The sequence below is a fragment of the Spea bombifrons genome, chromosome 1 (assembly GCF_027358695.1).
Source record: "Spea bombifrons isolate aSpeBom1 chromosome 1, aSpeBom1.2.pri, whole genome shotgun sequence".
Taxonomy (NCBI): Eukaryota; Metazoa; Chordata; class Amphibia; order Anura; family Pelobatidae; genus Spea; species Spea bombifrons.
Window position 1 is genome coordinate 61,683,338 of NC_071087.1, and position 7,023 is coordinate 61,690,360.

The window sequence follows — 7,023 nt, forward strand, 5'->3', positions numbered from 1 at the left end:
CCGCCTTTATCTCATTTTGTTTCATTAAGCCCCTTTTTATCCGAAGACCTGGAGGCCGCCATTGCTGTCAATTATATGATATTTTGGGTGACTTTACCTTCTCAAAAACTGCACTGAGCTGATGCTTTATGGTAATGCTAGTGAAGGCCGTTCCTCCACAGGATCAGACTGGGTGATTATGATAAGTAGGACAAAAACAAATGGCTAATATGCAGCTGCCTGAATACATACGATGCAAAAAGTACAAGCGTTTGAGAAAAAAAAGCAATGCTTTTGAAAACTTTGTTTTCTATCTGCTAATTGTTGGCATTTCTCTTTAAATCAAAACAATTTAAAACTTGCTTTGTTTACTATAAAATGGCCTTTCATTAACCCCTTAGTTCCCCTATAGACGTACAGGGACGTCCAAAAAACGCCCACAAAGAAACCCCTATGGACGTCCCGGTACGTCCAGCCTTTCGTGCAGCGTCAGGGACACATCCCTGCCGCTGCACGGGAGACCAGGCTGTCGTTTGACAGCCTGGACTCCCCCCTGGCAGCAGAAGCCGGCATTGCCGGCTTTCTGCTGCCCGATCTCCCGTAACAGCTTCCGGCATGAAAGCCGGTAAGTTGTTACGGTTGAAAGTGCCCGATCGCGCAGTTGAAACGCGCGATCGGGCATTCCCTTCCGGGTTACGTCACTGCTGACGTAACCCGGAAGGTCATCGGAGGACAGGATATCCCCTGCGGGGATATCCTGCCCTCCGATGAGGCACAGAGACGCTGCGATCTCTATGCAGGTCTGTGAGGACCTGCATAGAGATCACAGTGTGATCGGTGCAGGGGGATCGCGGGGAGGGGAGTGAGAAACCTTCTCTCTCACTCCCCCTCCCGTCCTGTAAGAAAAAGCAGAAAAAAAAAACGGTTAGTCATTTAAAAAATAATATTAAAAAAATCATTAAAATATTAATATAAATAATACCAAAAAAATTATAATGTGGGCTGTGATGTCATTGTGACATCACTGGCATGTTCAGGAGGTCCCTAGGAGGACCTCTAACCATTACTGTGTAAAAATAATATATAAAAAATAAAAAAAAATGTAAAAAAATTAAAATAAAAAAAAATTTAAAAAAAAATATATAAAAAAAGATAATAAAAAAATTATTAAAAAACCTTACTTCCCATTGCCCTAGCATAACATCTAGCCAGTATAACCCTCCTGCCCCCGTTCACAACCCCCAAACCCATTAAGCCATAGGCATAAATATTTTACAAAATTGTACACCTAATAGAACGCTCCCTGGTGCTGGGAAAGTCTGGAAAATCTATATAAATTAGGTATTTCTGAAATCGGGACACCTGAATTAATAAACTTGGAGGGGATTTTCCATCACTTTACCTAATTTTGTGAGGATTCAGAGGGAAAATGTAAAAAAAAATTAGTTTAATTTTCTAATCTTCGCTAGTTTTTACTAAATTTCTCATTCTAAATTTCCAGCTAATCATCCAACTATGGTATCAAACGAAAGCTCTATCTCTCCTTGAAAAAACGATATATAGTTTACATGGGTACACTATTCACAGGAAAAGAGAATCATCGCTAAACCGACATACCCCAAAAATGGCAAAATTGCTCTGGGCTTTGAGGTACCAAAAACCCCTGGGATTGAAGGGGTTAAGTTCCAATTAACAATGTTAAGACCTCATGACGCTCATAAAAACATTGACCATTCTGGCAGGTAGCAGCTCAGCCTTTGGTTGGCTGGTGGGCAGCTAAGTCTCTGACTGCGGCAGAGCTGCACCGAACCACCTTCACTGAGTCAGCCCCTGTGTGTTGGAGTCAAAGTGTTATTCCAGTAATTGTCCTTATAATAATACACAAATATTGAAGAGCCTGCCTTTGGAATCAGATTTTACTTTAAATATACCTGCCAAATTACCTGGGTTTTTTTTTTGTGGGACATTCCAAATAGGTGCCATCATAAGCCAACAGCTCCCAGAAAGTAACTATCAATAGCATTTACTTTAGTCATGACAATAAAAATAACAAAAAAGTGTATTTTTTAGTGCTAAAATAAGTTTAATACTTTTTTTCTCACCCAATTTGGAGAAACCAACATTTCCCTAATCTCTTCTGTTTTCTTTGGTCAACGGAAGAGAGATGATACCTGTCACTGCTCACACGATAATGCTATGCTGCATTCAATTGTTCATCACACGTGCATTAATGAAGCATATCAGCTGTCTTTCCAATTATAGTTGGCATAATTGTCTAACATGTATAGAAGAATGACCTTTTTAAGTTGCTGGTGATTGGTTGCACGCATACTGAAAAATGCATTGGCAGATACGTTTTGTCCAGTCTCAAGCATAACTTTGATGCAATGCACTTGTGAAAGTAAGCGTGCCAAGATTACATTAGCCTTACAAAGGCAACCTGAACCACCAAAGCTGATCAACTTAACAAAGGGGTGATATAAGTTAATAGGACGTAATTTTAATGCAGATCCTAAGAAGATGTTATGATGGCTGCATCTATGATAAACACAGGAAGTGGACCTCCGTCCTTTTATATACTGTTTAATTTGTAAGCATCATTCCAGGTGATTAATTTGTTCCAGTATCATTTTTTTTAGGTGCCACCTAGCTGACCATCCAGAGCATATAATTTTCAATATCACCTGGGACTTTAACTTTGGTGCTCCTGCAACACTTGGAATATAAGGTCTCAGGCTCCTTTTTAGGCTCACATACCTGGCAGCTACTAGTCCACCAGTCAGCTTGTTAAGACACTGGGATTTTGTTAGAGCCAACAAACATGGATGTACTAGATTTAATATTTACAAATGGAGATTTTATTTTGGAGTGTTTGGGCTCTAGTGATCATCAATCAGTATGGTTTAATATTAGGACAGAGGTTGCATCGCACCACACTGAAACGGAGGTATTAGATTTTAGAAAGTATTGTAAGTCTTTGATGGTCTAGACATCTTTAGATAGATTATTTAAGTGATGTCATGCTAATGTCAGCAAAACATTGCATTAAACCTGTTAACAAGGCTAAAAGGAAACCACTGCAGTGCTTTACAAATGTGGCACAAATTTCAAAGGATTCGAAGGTTGTGCTTAGGCAACATAAGCAGACTCAGAATGAGAAAGATGAGTTCTATTTGAACTCTCCAAAGTAAAAATAAAAAAAAAAACACAAATCCATGAGACCTGATGGGATACAGCCAGATTGGAGTGCCCTAGCAAAACTGTTAGCAGTCTTATTTAACCATTTGCTATTACGAGTTCTAGAAGATTGGAAGTTGACAATTGTGATACCACTGCACATCATGAGTTTACTGCAGGTATATCTTCAAACAATTCTGTTTTGTTTTTGCTGGGTAAGTAAAATAATAGATCAACGAATAGCAGTATATAGTCTATTTATACTTGCCCTCATAGATATATTAATAGCAGTGTTTGGGTTTGGATGTTAAAACAGTTGAATGGATAAGGGAATGCTTGAGTGACAGGAGACAAAAGGATCTAGCTAACTGTGTATAGTCAAAAGAAGATCTTGTTAATAGTAAAATAATGCATTTGGTATGTAAAAATCCCACTATAAAATATCATTGGGGAATTGTTTTGCGACAACAGAAGAGAGGGACTTGAGGGTAATTATTTCTGAGGACTTAAAGGTAAACATGAGATGTGATAAACATAAGAAAAAGCAAACAGGGTGCTGGGTTGTATAGCTAGAGGCATTAGTAGCAGGAAGAGTGACGTGGTTCTGCCCCTTTACAGATTTCTGGTCAGACCTTAACTAGAGTATTGTGTAATGTTCTGGAGATATTGGAAATTGACCTATTGAAAAGGGTGAATAGTCTGCAGGCTAAAAACGATCAGGATACATTAAAGGAGCTCAATATGTATAACTATAGAGAAAGACGAAAGGGACGAGATTTGATAGAAACATTTAATACCTAAAGGAATTTTAAAACGTAAGGAAGGTTACCTCAAAAGTTAGTACAAGAGGTCATAATCTAAAACCAGAGGATAACATGTTTAGATCCAACGTAAGGAAGTTTTTCTCTATGAAGATGGTGGTACATAAATAGAGAGGGTAACACAGTGAGGGAATTTAAATAGCTTTATGCCTTTCCAATGGATATGTTTAATCTAAGATAAGACCAAGGACTAATTAATGTCTGAGTCTTTATGTCAAGAAAAATGGACAGACTAGATGGGCTGATTTTCATTTTCTGCTAATTGTTGTTTCAATGTTATCTTAATAAGCCTGTCCTGTTCCACATTCCTGACCAGGTCATTGGTGATGCTATTTAGCAGTCCTTGTTCCTTAGTGCCTTTGGTGGTTGTGCTCTGATTTCTGGTGGTCTGCACTGAAAGACTCTCCGGTTTCTGACCTTCTATCTGTGACCTACCTGTGTTCTTCGTGTTGCCTTGCACCCTGGCCCTGGTTAGTCTGACTGTGTTTTGCCTTTCCTGTGGTGTTTCTCTGCTACTGGTATCTTGACCTATCTAACCATCTGCTATCTTTGACGCAGGCATCAGCCTATGATACTTGAAAGCCCCAGGCATATGTTTTGTGTATTTGTTTGTTTTGCGTCAAACTCTGAGCTATATAAAGGACCACCTATCGAATTTGTTTTGGGACTACTTGAAATTACACATGCAACCTTCAGATTTGAGAAGGATCTATATTCAATGGATTGAAACCTCTATGGGTGTGTCGATAGCACCCACATATAATGATGTGTATATGTACAGTGAATGAAAAATGTATTAGATCCCCTGCTGATTTTGTACGTTTTCCCACTGACAAAGACATTATCAGTCTATAATTTTAATGGCAAAAACCCTCCTGAGATGTATGCAAACCTGGTGGCCAACTACAAGAAACGTCTGACCTCTGTGATTGCCAACAAAGGTTTTTCCACCAAGTACAAAGTAATGTTTTGCAAATTGACTAAATTGCAAATTAAAGTATAATTTATTTGAAATGTGTTATTCTGGATGTTTGTTTTTGTTATTCTGTCTCTCACTGTCACTCTGCCCTAGAAATGCCTTATACCCCCTATATGCCACTGTGCCCCATGATATGCCTTTGAACCCTCCAAACGCCACTGTGCCCCATGATATGCCTTTTGACCCCATATGTGCCACTCTGCCTCCAGAATTGCCTTATACCTCTATATGCCACTCTGGCATTCAGGGGGTTAAAAGGCATATTATGGGGCAGAGTGGCATATAGGGAGGTATAAGGCATTTCTCGAGGCAGAGTGACATTAAGGGGGTTAAAAGGCATTTCACAGAGCACTCTGCCTCCAGAAATGCCTTATGCCCCCCATTTAACACTCCCTCCCCCTCCCTCCTCCAAACTTACCGGAGCTTCTGAGTCCCCGGTGCGTAGTCCGGGCAGCATGTAGAGCTCTACGCGATTCGCGTACACAACTTAGCAGCGGGGGTTATCTGCGTCCCTCACGCAGACCTTCCCCGGCTGTCAGAGATCACGGGGAACTGCCCGCTGCTAACCGCACCTCCTCCAGGTTGCAGCGGAAGTTGTGTAGGCGAATCGCGTAGAGCTCTACACGCTGCCTGGTGCTTAGTCCTTGTCTACACGTTGCTTGGTGCTTAGGGACTCAGAAGTACCGGTAAGTGAGTGGGGGACAGGAGGATCCAGGTCCACTGCCTCGCTGCGGGGGATCTGGATCTTAGTCTCATAGTCAGACCTAGTTGAGGTCTAATTATAAGATGACCCTGATTATAAGACGAGGGGTATTTTTCGTCTTATAATCGAGCAAATACGGTAAATATTTATTTCTTTATAGAGGGAAAAGAAAAAATGTCGGTGCGCTACGCTAGTCTCCGGCTCAAATAATACAAATGTATAATATGAGGCCTACCAAACAGTGTGAGCATGCTGCAAAAACAGTGTGTTGGCTGTACAATGTATACAAAAACTGTCTGCGCTTCTCACCCTAATAAAGGTGAGAAGCGCAGACAGTTTTTGTATACATTGTTTTATATAGCACCATCATATTTTGCAACACAGTACAATGGGTACAGGACATAACAAGTAGTATACAACATAACAGATACAATTCAACAGAAACAAGGGGTAAGGAGGGCCCTGAAAAACACACTCTGTCAAGGTTTGGTGAATACATCTCGACCTATTGTAAATTTGTTGATGACATTCTTTTTGTGGCTGAGGTGATGTTACTCCCAATTTCTTAGGGTGATTAGAAGTAATTCTGATGTAAACGGGAATATTTTATCACATTGTAAAGGACTGCCCAAATACTTTCGAGCTCCTTCCATGATGTGTTATATACGAAGGGCCAACTTGCGTGATAGACTTGTGCAGACCGATCCTGTTCATTGTTACCAACATAAATCAAACACTATATATATTACACTTGTTTTGCTTGCTCTAAGTGCTTGGGGTGTGTGTGACGTGTTCACATATGTTGCTACCCTTGTGACTTATATCAGCAAATGGAGTTAACATTAAAAGACCATATACAGGTGATCGATCGCCCATTAGAATGGCTCATACAGATGCCAAGACCAACAAACCTGGAGTGAAATACTTCCTTGCACTGAGACAGCAATTACCAGAAATAAAATTTCTTGCTATCGATCGTGTTGATCCACTGAGTAGAGGTGGCGATGGTGCTAGAAAATTGTTTCTACGGGAAGCTTATTAGATATGAACGCTGAACATTATATTCCCAAAAGAGCCTAAATAAAAATATCACATATAAAGATTTTTTGGAATCTTGATTATATTCATTATGATTAGTATTTTATGCCAATTGTCTCTGTGACTATAAATTAAGTCTGGGCTGTGGGTCTTTTAATCACACATGGTCTCGGTGATTGTGTGAGTAGGTAATTATTCGGTAGTCCTTTTTAGCTCACACATTGAGTGGGTGCCGATTATATTCCCGGATTACTTCCTGGTGTCCTGCTGTATGGGTATGTGGTTCATTGTAATTAAATTATTTATGGTATGGATCACACTATAAA